Source organism: Belonocnema kinseyi, chromosome 5, assembly GCF_010883055.1.
Source record: "Belonocnema kinseyi isolate 2016_QV_RU_SX_M_011 chromosome 5, B_treatae_v1, whole genome shotgun sequence".
NCBI lineage: Eukaryota > Metazoa > Arthropoda > Insecta > Hymenoptera > Cynipidae > Belonocnema > Belonocnema kinseyi.
This window is the reverse complement of record NC_046661.1, coordinates 13,601,911-13,614,561: the sequence shown is the minus strand read 5'-3', so window position 1 is coordinate 13,614,561 and position 12,651 is coordinate 13,601,911. Positions and strand designations below refer to the sequence as shown.

Sequence of the window (12,651 nt, the reverse complement as noted above, 5' to 3'; positions counted from 1 at the left end):
TCGGGACAAAAAAGTTTATCTGAAGTTTTTTGTTCACAATAATATCATTAATCAATCTCAATTGGTTTCATCCTTGCGTTTTCTATTTAGTGGGTCAACTCTGTTTTTTGTGCGTCTTTTCAGGGGTGCACCGCTCGCCTAAGAGAGAGAGAGAGAGAGAGAAGGCAGAAAGGGAGGAGAGAATGAAGGAATCAAGGTTTAACGGGAACTATGTATGGGTTATACAAAGGGAGAAAGCACAATATTTTTGTGAGAAATAAGAGAAAGAAAGTCAGAAACTTATGGGGAGGAGGAGATGCGAAAGCATGAAAAATAATAGTCACGGGCTTTTTAAAAGAAGAGGATATGTGATTTGTGCGGGAAGAGGGATGCAATAGTCGAGAACTGGTTGGAGGGGTTTGAAGAGCTAGAAAGGAGTTGGGTAAGATGGTGAAGAAGGGAAGGAAGGAGGAATGGATAAAGAAATATTGTAAATAAGAGAGGAAGTAGGTGTAAGAAAATTGTAAATATTGTCAATAGTAGATAAGTATTACGTATTAGTCACGGAGGTAGAGGTTGGCCATGCGAGGCAAAGCGAGAAAGTAGTGACATGCGTGCAAGTCGAGGCGAATCGAGGAATGATAGGCTATAAGAGCAAGCGGTCTAAGAGATAAGGTGTGGACGGATGTTAGTTTTTAAGAGGTAGTTGTAACAAAATTGTAAAGTCCCGTAGACCGAAAAAAAACGTTTATCAGCTTTATCACATACAGTTGTTTTCAGAAGCTTTTAATGTTTTTTGTCTTTTGTAGAGACAAAAACAGGACAAACTTTTTTTGACGATTGCAAATAATTAACTGTATAAGTTAACATTTAGGTATGGGTGAACACTTGGGTGGATGAAAGCATCGTTTAGTGTCGCAAGACAACTTAATATGTTAATATGCTATAGAAATAAGGACCTATATTGGTTGTGACATGATCTAAAAAGTAGAGGACATTGTGGAACGAAAAAAAAGAAGTCATTTTCTGAATTTAAGCAGATTGCTTATCGTAGGAACAATCATTTTAAAATCCTCGGATTTGTTCTTTTGCTCCTGTTATCAAAATCTCTAACTCTTAGCCGATAGTACCGTTTACCGGGAGGATTAATGTGTTCGCGCAAGTTGCAATATGGAGACGCGGAATTTCAATTAGGCCACCACATATTATAATAACAATACAACAACAAAAATTTTAAAACACTTGATTGGCCAATCAAGTTCAACGAGTCCCCACGGTCGGGTGCTCTGGCGAATAACAGGCATCGTAGAGAGTATACCTAAGAGCAACATGACCTGATACCCCAGATTCAGGTCAGCCCTGAAGATGTGAACTGCAATGATCACGAAACGTCGGCAAACAATTCTTAGTCCTTTACACGATTGAAACCCGAAATATCTCATTTTATCCAAGTGAATCATCGTGAAAGCATAAAATCTATTATCAAGGAACTCTACGGGGAGAGTATTCTTACTAAAAACAACACCTTTAGTAAGCTCAGGACTTCTCACGGTAAGCTACTATCATCCTTAGCTTTTTTGAAACGGTGCAGGAACAACAAAATCGTCCGAAAATTCTTACAACTGAAAAATAATTTGGGCACATCTAAATCCAAATCGATTCTGCATAATACAAGTTTGCTTCTCGTGAAAGAAAGAATACAGCATACCAAATTTTTTTTCCACACTACCTGTAAAAAAACTATTAAAACTTCACCTTTTTCTATCAAATACCCTTAGATGTGACATTTGGTCCACATTGGACCGCATATCGTTTGACCAATCCCTACGGATTAAAGAGGTTTTCACACAAAAACAAAATTTGACAAATTACATCCAGTAAAGCAAACTCAACTAACAAATACAGTAAAAAACATCTCTGACCACCCTCTCAACAATCAAATGATTTCAGCCTTATCTAAAGGATATAATTTTGCTGTAGCTCCATCGAAAATCCCAAAAGAAGAAATAATCAGCAATTTAGAATCCACAATATATACCTTTCCACCCGAAAAAGCGAATGACATAGGACGCAGGACGGCCAACATTTTACGCTAAGCTCAAGTTCCCTCTTTAAACTTAAGAAAACAGGAAAAACTCGCAATTAAAGAAGTCAATTAAAATAAAGATATTATAATATTACTCGCAGACAAAGGCAACACAACAGTAATAATGAATAAAGAAGACTATAACAACAAAATCATGGACCTTCTAACTGACGATACATACAAAAAACTTAAAAAGGACCCCACAAAAACAATAGTCAGTAAAACAAAAACTCTTCTCAAAGACTCTAAACTTGACAGCCAAATAATATCTAACTTAATACCTACTGATCCCATCTCTCCAAGACTTTACAGGCTCCCAAAAGTCCACAAAGAAAACATTCCACTCAGAACCATCGTCAGCGCAATAAACTCACCAACTTACAACCTAGCACGTTTCCTCGCTGCAAAACTAAATCCTTTTACAGGAAACTCCATCACTCACGTCCAAATCTCATTTGACTTTATTAATAAGATACAACAGATTCACATTCAACCCCAAGACATCATAGTGAGTTTCGAAATAGTCTCTCCTTTTACGAAAGTACCAATCTTGGATACAATTAATATTCTTAAATCTTTCACAAACTTCCCTTCCGAGCTCGTACCTTTGATAGAACACTGTCTTAAGAATAATTACTTCTTGTTCAATAACCAATTCCATGAAGAAACCTCAGGGGCAGCAATGGCATCCCCAATCTCAGCTGTAATAGCCAATGTCTTTATGCAACATCTAGGAACTAAAATCTTCAACCAAGCCAAACTTGAAAGAGAATTCTGGTTCCGTTACGTTGATGACACATTTGTCATCTAGCGACATGGGCGAGATGAACTAAATAAGTTTTTCGATTTTATCAATCAATTACATCCTAATATCCAGTTTACCATGAAAATAGAACAAAACGGAAAATTGCCTTTCTTGGACGTATTAGTTTACAAAAAATCTGATAACACATTAGGCCATGAAGTTTACAGAAAACCCACGCATACAAACAGATACCTATATGCCTCCTCCCACCATCACCCATCTCAAAAACAATCGGTCATCAACTCCTTTGTATACAGAGCTGTCTCAATAACAGACAAAGATAACTTACAAAAGGAATTACAAAAACGATAAACAAATCCTAATACAGAATGATTACACAAACAAACAAATTTATAAAGCAATAAGAAAACACACTCAAAAAAGCAAGTCAACACAACCTACGAAAGGAAGAGAGAAAAAAATGACCACCACCCTACGCTACATCCAAGGTGTCACAGAACAAATAGGAAGAATTCTTGACAAACACAACATCCAAACCATATTTAAACTACCTGCGAAAATAGGACAACTACTAAATAACTCTTAGAGATAAAAAGGCACTCCTCAGTGATCCAGGAGTATATAAAATCCCTTGATCTTGTGGCAAAGTCTATATTGGAGAAATTGGGAGAGCGGTGAGCCAACGTATTAAGGAACCTGAAAGTAAAGTCAGACTAACACATTTCACGCAATCAGCACTAGCTGAACATCATATCGAAACAGGACATAACATTTTATTTGATGAAACAACAGTCATTACAAAAACACACCACAAATTTCCAAGAAAACATAGAAAAGCAATCGAAATCTTAAAACACCCTAATAACACCAATAGGGACAATGGATATAATACCAATCCGATTTGTCTTTCCGTTCTACCGGATTTACAAGAAGACTTGATTGGCCAATCAAGTTCGACCAATCCCCACGGTGGAGCGCTCTGACCAATCACAGGCATCGTAGAGAGTATACCTAAGAGCAACATGACCTGATACCTCAGTTTCAGGTCAGCCCTGGAGATGTCAACTGCAATGTTCACGAAACGTCTGCAAAAACTGGATTTCGGATTTAATGAAGCGCGATTTACAGCCTTGGTCAGCGGGATTCATTAATCAAGGGCCGGAAGGGAGAGGAAGACATAATCGATTTAAGGTAAACAATACTTGAAACCATTCTAGAACAGAGACTCGAGCGTAAATATGTACAGTACACTCCTGCTGTCAGCACTCTCCGTATGTTACAGCTCTCCTTCACGTCCCCTTCAAAGCCCACATTATTGTGTCTCCTAATATCGCGACTTTGATTCTCTGCACTAGCCTGCATAAGTAACTGCACCTTTATTGCCAAGCTGAGAAGTTGAGAATACATACTATAGCCAGTCAGGCAGGCGCACTGTAATCGGCTATCTCTGCAGTTACCATAGTTAAGACGTATGTTCGGAGATCGATCTCCTCATTCTTACTCAGTGGTATGATTTTAAGAATTCAGCATTTAGAGAGAGCAAGTTTGCACACACGCAAGCTAGCGCAGATACTCGGAGTCACGTAAGTAGGATACACAATAATGTGTGCGTTAAATCTAAAACATACGGAGAGTGCAGAAAGCAGAAGTGTACTGTATATTTACACTCTAGTCTCTGTTCAGGGAAGTTTTTGAGTAATGCTTACCTTAAATCGATTATATACCCCTCTCCTTCAGGCCCCTGATTAATTAATTCCACTGACCAAGGCCGTAAATCACGCTAAATTAAATCCCGACTCCAGTGTATTTATTGCGCTAAAACAACTTTTAAATTGCACGAATTCTTTTCAATTACCATTTTACTTTAACTTTTTTAAATGGTTCACAAACTAAAGGCGTATAAAATAATGCAAGCACTGATGACCTCATGCTGCATCTTGCCTCTGCAATCTTTCAGACTTCCTCGGTCAAGAATTGAAAAAAATTAATTTCATGTTGTCAACAATGAGAAATCGGAAAAATAAAAATTCAAGTTTCGATAGGTTAAAGACAGATGCTATTATTATAATATTTGGAGGCCTAATATAATTTCGGGTCTGGATATTGCGAATTGTACGCATAGATTATATCCCCCCGCTTAACGGCACTGTTGGCTAAGAGTTAGGGATTGTGATATAAAGAGAGAAAGCACAAATCTGAGGATTTTAAAATAAGTGTGCCTAAGGTAAACAAGGGGAGTATATCCAGAAAATGACTCATTTTTTACATCACAGTGTCCTCTATTTTTAGGTTATGTCACAACCAATTTAGGTCCTTATTTCTATACCGTCTTGAAATATGGAGTTGTCTTGCGACTCAAACCGATTCTTTTATCGACCCTAGTATTCACCCATACCCACCTGTTAACTTATACAGCTAATTATTTGTTATTGTTAAAAAAAGGTTTGAACTATTTTTATCTCTACGGAAGACGATAGGCATTAAAGGCCTCTGAAAAGGACTACATTTGTTGAGGAGGTTGGATGAATCGTGACTGTAAATGGTCAACGTTATCTTTCCATTTTGGACCAATGTTCTGAAGCTCAGTTGAAAGAACTGAGGGAGCAAACAGATCTGGGAGACATCTGATTTAAACAGAAAGGGCTATGGCCCATAACGCTCAAGTTTCAATTACGAAACTGCGACAGATGTTCCCTGCGCGCTCCGTCTCTCTGAGGGGTGACGTGGGATGGTCCATGCGCTCACCTTATTTTAGTACTTGCCGACTTCTTCCTGTGGGGATACCTGAAGGAAAACATTTTTAAACATCGGCCTCACACCTTGGAGAACTCAAGGATCAAACTCTGAAGGAAATCACCGATATAACCATCGAGATGTGCCAAAATGCGACCGAAAACTTTAGAACTCGCCATCATCTTTCTGATGTCATCTTCAGGACTTGATGCATAAAACTGCATGAAGTACCGAAAAAAATAAAATAAACGTTTTATTACAATTCATAATATGTATTGATATTAAAACAAATATATTTCTATTGCCTTTTTTACAATTCAAAAACTGCGCACCATATAAAAAAACATTATTAATTAACATTTATTGAATCTTCTTTCGTTTTTCCAAAAAATTAATTTAGTTTCTCTTCAATGTTATTGTTTAAGATTAAAACAAAATCTACGAATCATATCAATAAACTTATGAATAAAAAATCTGTGGATCTTTTTTAGGTGCACAATTTTTGTCCGTTCATCTTTTTTTGCAGCTTGTGTCGTTCGTCCAGAAATTTTATTATTTATTGTTAATGTTGTATTTTATGAATAAAAAAACTACGTGTGCTATGATTAATAACCATTTTTTATCTCTTTTTAGGCTGAACAACTTTTAACGAAAGGAAATCAACGTGGTTCAGATGGTATAGTGATTGTCTTATGTCCCAACACTGCAGCCTTGCAGTGTTGACAAAAAATATTTTTTGTCGGTTGTATCTTCTGTAAAAAAAAAATTGTTTTTGATTTCTTACGATTAAAAAAAAGTACGCATTTCATGGAAATATGATTGAAAGAAAATGAATAGATCTTTTTAGAGTAAACAACTTTTTTTGATTAAAAAATGGTCTCATAAATTTTGAAAAATCTCCAACTTTTGAATTTTTGTCCAAAATAGGTGAATAACGAATTTTACCTTCAGTTTCCGACACTAAAAGAGTGTACTAAAGGTTTATCTAATAGATTAATTATTCCAAACGTTAACGTGTTCACAGACATTCAGAAATACATACATACATACATACATACATACATAAATACAGACACATTCGTAAAAACCTGATTTTAAGGTTCGGACGGTCTCAAAACGTGGAAATTTGACAAATACCGAAAAGGGGCATGTTTTATATCAATATAATACCTTCTATGATAAGAGTGAAAAACAGACGAAAATTCCAAAATCTCTTACCAGGGTGTTCTTTGAATTACAGGGCACCTTTACGAAAATAAATAATTGTATATCGGGGCAAATTCAGGCTGTAACTTTATTGAAAAAAAAAAATGAAAAAAACGAAAATCCTCGCACTGTATGGGGTTTCGGTTAGAAAATTGCACCAAGATTCATCTAAGATAAGGAAGACTTTTCTGGAATTACGAGGACCGTGAGCTTGTCGACAGAAGCCCTACACAATACCTTGGCACAGGATAAAACTAATTAATACCTGTGTGGGCCAGAGTGCCGCATTCAGGAGGCAAGATTTTTAAAGGATGCTCTCCGATGCAGACACAAAAGTCTCCTGCAAAAAGATTTGGTTTTCCAAAGTGTCTTCACAACAGGATCATTTTGGGTACATCGCATAGCGTCAAAAGTGAATGAGATCCTCTTCTTGAAATGGTCAGGAAACAAGACGAAGTAGGCAGCGGAAGAAGATGCATCAAACATTATCCATCTTTATTAATCACTTCTGAAGGCCTGTATAAAGAAAGGGTAAGAGAAAAACTACTTTAAACAGCTTCTGGACGTGCCGACGATAGATAAAGAACCTGTTATGCACGCTCCGAGCATCTAGCACACATACTACCTGTTTCTCCTACTCACGCGGGAACGAAGTACAACCAAAGGCACAATGTGGCACTAAGAGTGCTTCATGATCATCTCTGTCACTCTTACGGTGATGGCCCTGATACCGCCCCTTTATAAAATAAATTTTTTAAGTATGATATTTTCGTGGTTGTAGATGGCTGTGAGTGACAGGTGCGAATCTTAATACGTCAAAGTCCATATGGCTATCAGTGTTTGAAAGTACCGCGTTAACAGAAAAGTTTCTTTTTTCAGTAACGGTAACGGTAATGCGCTGCAATTATCTGGTAACGGTAATGCAAAGTCAAGAATGGCAACGTGCATTAATTCATAGCATTTTTGAATACGTTTTGAATTATATTAAATATTTCAGTTTTAAGAAAACCAATCAGATGATGTATTTTCTTACTTCCTTGCACGCACTTCTTTATATAAAGAACTTATTCATCCGGTACAATACTAGATTACCGAGCAGTGCATCTATTGAGCGACTGTTCAGTAGGGTGGTCCAAGAAGTTTTTTTTTTTAATTTTTATTAATACTGGCCGGAAATTTGTTCGAATTCATACAAAAATAAATGCATTTTCTTTAAATATATTTAGAGGTGCCACACTGTAAGTCAAATTTCATTTTTCTTGTTAAAAAAAAATCTATCTTCAGGCTCAGTCCTCTGTCTGAAAATGCAATTTGTTTGGTTAAATAATTATATTCATTATGATAATTATTATTAAATATTTTTATCTCACTCTGACACCAAAAAGCGTTTAATTTCCTTAGGAATTGGTCTTTTCTTATGCATGTCCAGCCTTCTATCCAAATAAACCATTGGTATGATCGGGTCAGACAGGTATACTGTCCTCTTGAATGTGTCCAGGATAGTGTTTTCTCTACTGCTTCTTTTGGAATGTTTCCGAATTGCCTCTCTGTTAATTTTGTGCACACTTTCGAGAGCATCTTCTGCATAAGATGCAATAGAAATAGGAAACTGCCTCACAATATCAGGACCATGTTCTAAAAACTTATGCACTGTAGGGTTCATTCGAGCCCATGGATATCTTAGATAATAAAGTTTGTAAGTTAAATTACTAAAATTTTCAAGCTCATCTACTTCAATCTCCAAGGTACTTCTATAAACCTTTATGACGCTGGCGAGATTGCAAACTAACTGCTCATCAATATCTAGAGCTTGGGCAAAGTCTTCGGGTCTGTCAAGAAATTTACCAGCAATATTTCTATTGTTCGACGTTCCTTCGCCTTGTATTACTTGATCAACTCTTATTTATAAAGCATCATATAATGTATCTCTCACCTGATAGGCGTACAACTGAACAGACTCTAAAACTATTATATTGCTTATTGATATTAACTAATATATAATTGAAAAAAATATTTAATCCAAAAAGCTACGTTTCATGTTGTTGGTCACATCTCATATTTTCACTTTTTTTATACCGAATATGAATATGAAGGTCCAAAATTTAAATTTCGCAGTGTAAAAGACCTAAGCCATGGGATAGTGTTCCTTCTTTTGGTGTGAAGTCTGCCTTTTTATTGTTGAAATTGTGGGATGTCTCAGACATATTGGGCATCTTTGAGTAGCTTTATTTCTTGCAATTTAGTTCCCATTTTCCCATCGAGAAGGGTTCTTGACAATGAAAAGTCAACCTTTACTGTAACACCGTTCCCCATTGTAAATTTGAAAGTCTAAAGATGTTGAATTTCTTCGCCCAAACGATTGTACTCTTCTAGAGCCATTTCATTGTCTTCTTTTTAATGTGCAATTTTCAAAGGCTAAAAAAATCGGTTGGTTGAGATGTAGGATTATTCCAGCAGTATTTTGGAATAGAGAGCCTTTTAAGTTGAATAATTTATGCTCTGCATACAAAAAGCGACTGATGTGGACTTCGGTAATCATTCTCCTCATAGTGAAATTTCTGTTCAGTGTTTACATATCCAGAGGCACCATCAAAGCCACTCGTCACCGACAACTTGACGCTATTCATAGCATTTTTTGGCCAGTCTGATGTAACAGCTTCGCATAATCTTTCAGCAGTCTTTTATAGCAACTGTTTCAGTGGAACGGAGACCTCTAACTGTTTTTAGAAATTATGAAAATTTAACTGAGAAACAAATTTTTTAATTAATATTGTCAATTGAAAATAAAATGTAAATACTTCAAGTGAAACAGCGATGCATGAAAATTAATTAATCAGATCATCCTGATTTTGTGTATATTATGCTGATAGTTAAATCGAGTCATGAATTCCCTTTGAGATTCAGCAAAAAGAAAAGCAAAAGGTCATCGATTTTTCAAACATGCTCAACTTCACCCCTTTCTTCGACCCTTAAAATGAATAATGTAAGCATTCTTGCATATTTTTCTTTAATACACGTAACATGAACTTTTTTTTCAAATTTGTTCATTAATCTCTATTATTTCTTGATATATTATATTTTAAACAAGAAAACTGCAATTTAACCTATAGTGTGCCGTTAGCCCCACGAAGTTTAGCACGTATTTCCAATAATAGAAAAAGACGTTTTTGTCAATTTCATTCAGAATCCTCAATATTATCTGAATCGAGTATAAACTTAACATTTTTCTTCACAATTAGCCATAGAATACGAATAAAATATGAGTTTTCAAATATCAACCCTATAAGTCTGTTTTATAGGGTTTCATACAAACCCCATAAGTGAAAAAATGGGTTCTGCGAGATTTTAGCGCTAATTATATTTTTTGCGTTTTTTAAAAATGAAAATTGTTTCTGGTACATAAAATACCATTTGATACTGACAATTAGGTGTTTACATACATTCTTTAAGCAATTTATTATTGTTTTTAGCAATTTTCTGATAGAATAGAGTTACAAAGTCGCGGTGTTTTCGAAAAAATTTGACTTGTTAACAATCTTCAATTAGAGGGATGTGATCATTCATAAATATTAACAAGAGTGATTGTTTTAACAATTTACTCTTATTCTTAATCATATTATTTTAGAATAATGGTACAAAATTTCAGTTTCTTTAAATCACTTTTAGTTCCATTTTCATTTGAAATGAGTTAAATTTGATTAGATAAGATTAGATAAATTAGACTAGATTGAAGGTTTTTTCGGAAATGTTTACCTTTCTGTCCTTTTCAACTTAGCGAGGTAATAATTAATGAAAGTTAAAAAAAAGTTGTTGAAATAATGTTATATTGTTTATAACTATCTTCTCTTAGATAAGTGCTAGAAATTTGTGGGTTTTTTCTAAAATCTTTAAGTTTACTTCGCCTTCTTAGATACTAAAAAATAATTAATGAATATTGGAGAAAACTATATTTGAACTAATTCTCTTTTTTGGTGAATACATTTTTCTAAAATAAAACAGAAATTTGAAATATGTTTCAAATTTTCTACACGGATCATTTTGAATACAACTTTTCCTTGAATAAGTTAGTGAGAGACTTTGGTGAGGTGTCGCAAATGCAGCAATTGTCTGAAAACTTGTTTCTGCACCATTTGCATGTTATACTTGTTATTTTTTCACGGGCTTTTAAATTCTTTGTTTTTGCCTCTTGTGTGAGATAGCTTTTTTTGTTTAAATTCATTTTTTTAATTTTACCATTAACAATAACACAGTCACACACAAAAAAGTGTGCGGATCTGGTAACAAGACACACGTATTTCTATGGATTTTGGGGCGCTGAATTCAAATTCGGTTCCAAAAATCACCCATCACGTCATGGTATTGAACTACACGTAAAGCTCTGGAAGCATATTTTCCCAATAGTAAATGTGTGCTACATCGAATGGGTCAACTCGAGCATCACCTAGAAATAAATCTAACTTCGCCTAACCTAACCTAACCTCACGAAACACAATTAAACTGATTGTGTTATCCCGTTGTGTTTGCGGTACAGTTTCATCCAGCTTCGGCTTAACCTACATAGAGGTTTAACCTATCCTAACCTAACAAAACCTGACCTAACCTAACCGATTACGCTGGCAACCCTGTTCTTGCGTACTTTCATATTTTGACATTAATAGAAGTAAATGTCCGGAGTTTCGTAACCGCTTGTTGATAGCATTATTCGCTTGTGTCTGTAACCAGGGCACCTCCACGTGGTGACGGTGGGCAACGGATCCACATTGGCTGAGTCCCTGGGTAAACGGCGTTCATGCCGTCATGGCACACACAGGTAAAAAGTGTATTACGATGCAGGGAAAAACCCCAGTATCGGCGTCAGGTCAGGGTGGGAAAGCGGGCTCTCCGACGTCGTCATCATGCAACCGTAGCTCTTCATCAATGGATCACTTGTTTGGTGTAGAATCTCATGCTACAATGAAAAAAACCGCGAGCATTTCTCAATCGAATGCCTGCAAGAATAGCTCAGATTCATTCTGTTACATTTGCAGTAAATATGAAGTGAGCAGTTTGCGAAAATCCATCGACGAGGAAGTAAAAAGTCTTTAAGAAAAGTGTTTTGACCGTAAATTGCTGCACTTAGAAACAAAATGGGTTCCTCACGTCATTTGCAATTTCTGCAGACGCATGAGCGATGAACTTTTCAAAGAATTGGTACTATTGAAAAGAAATGACAGCAGCATAAATTTCTAAACTTATTAATAGACCGAATCCATTCCATATCAGGTAGCTTCTACACTTGAACTCGCAAAATCTCTCAAGGACAAAATATGTTATTTTTTAGAGGAAATTAGGCAGTACGAATTTTTGCGATTTGTGACAACAAACAAAATTTCATAAAATTATGCGCATTTGAATTTTTTGTTTCGTTTTCAAAAAACCCTCAATGTTTTCTTTAAAATTATATAACTCTTCACCTAATGAGATATTTAAGATTTATTTCTACATTTTTTTTTAAATACTAAAAGTCGATTTACTCAAAAAAAATCACACTTCTATTTCTTGTCAATTTAAAAAAAAATTTTGACGACCATAATGAAAATATCTTGTGTGTGTTATGCGGGCTAAATAACTTTTGTGGACAGGAGAACTTTTCCCATAAAGTCGAATTTTCGTATTTTTCTTGCTTACAACAACACATACGAAAAAAAATTAAGAAACTAGTATGCACAGTTGAAAAAATTCTACAAAAAATGGCTTTACTCACTTATGATATCTTCTACTTATAGAATATCTTTTTCATACAAACAAAAATTTGTAAAAAATATTTTTTTGTGTGAAAAAGATGGGGTTTGCCCCTTCTCACAGAAATTGCATATGTTTCTAGTCCTTCAACTTGTTTTTA

General features: G+C 35.4%; 1 protein-coding gene across 2 annotated transcripts in view; it reads right to left on the bottom strand.

Moving 5' to 3' along the window:
- The window catches only part of LOC117172428 (NADH dehydrogenase [ubiquinone] 1 alpha subcomplex subunit 9, mitochondrial), a 227,313-nt gene that overhangs the window by 43,161 nt on the left and 171,501 nt on the right, over positions 1-12,651 (bottom strand). The gene's annotated exons all lie outside the window — the stretch shown is intronic.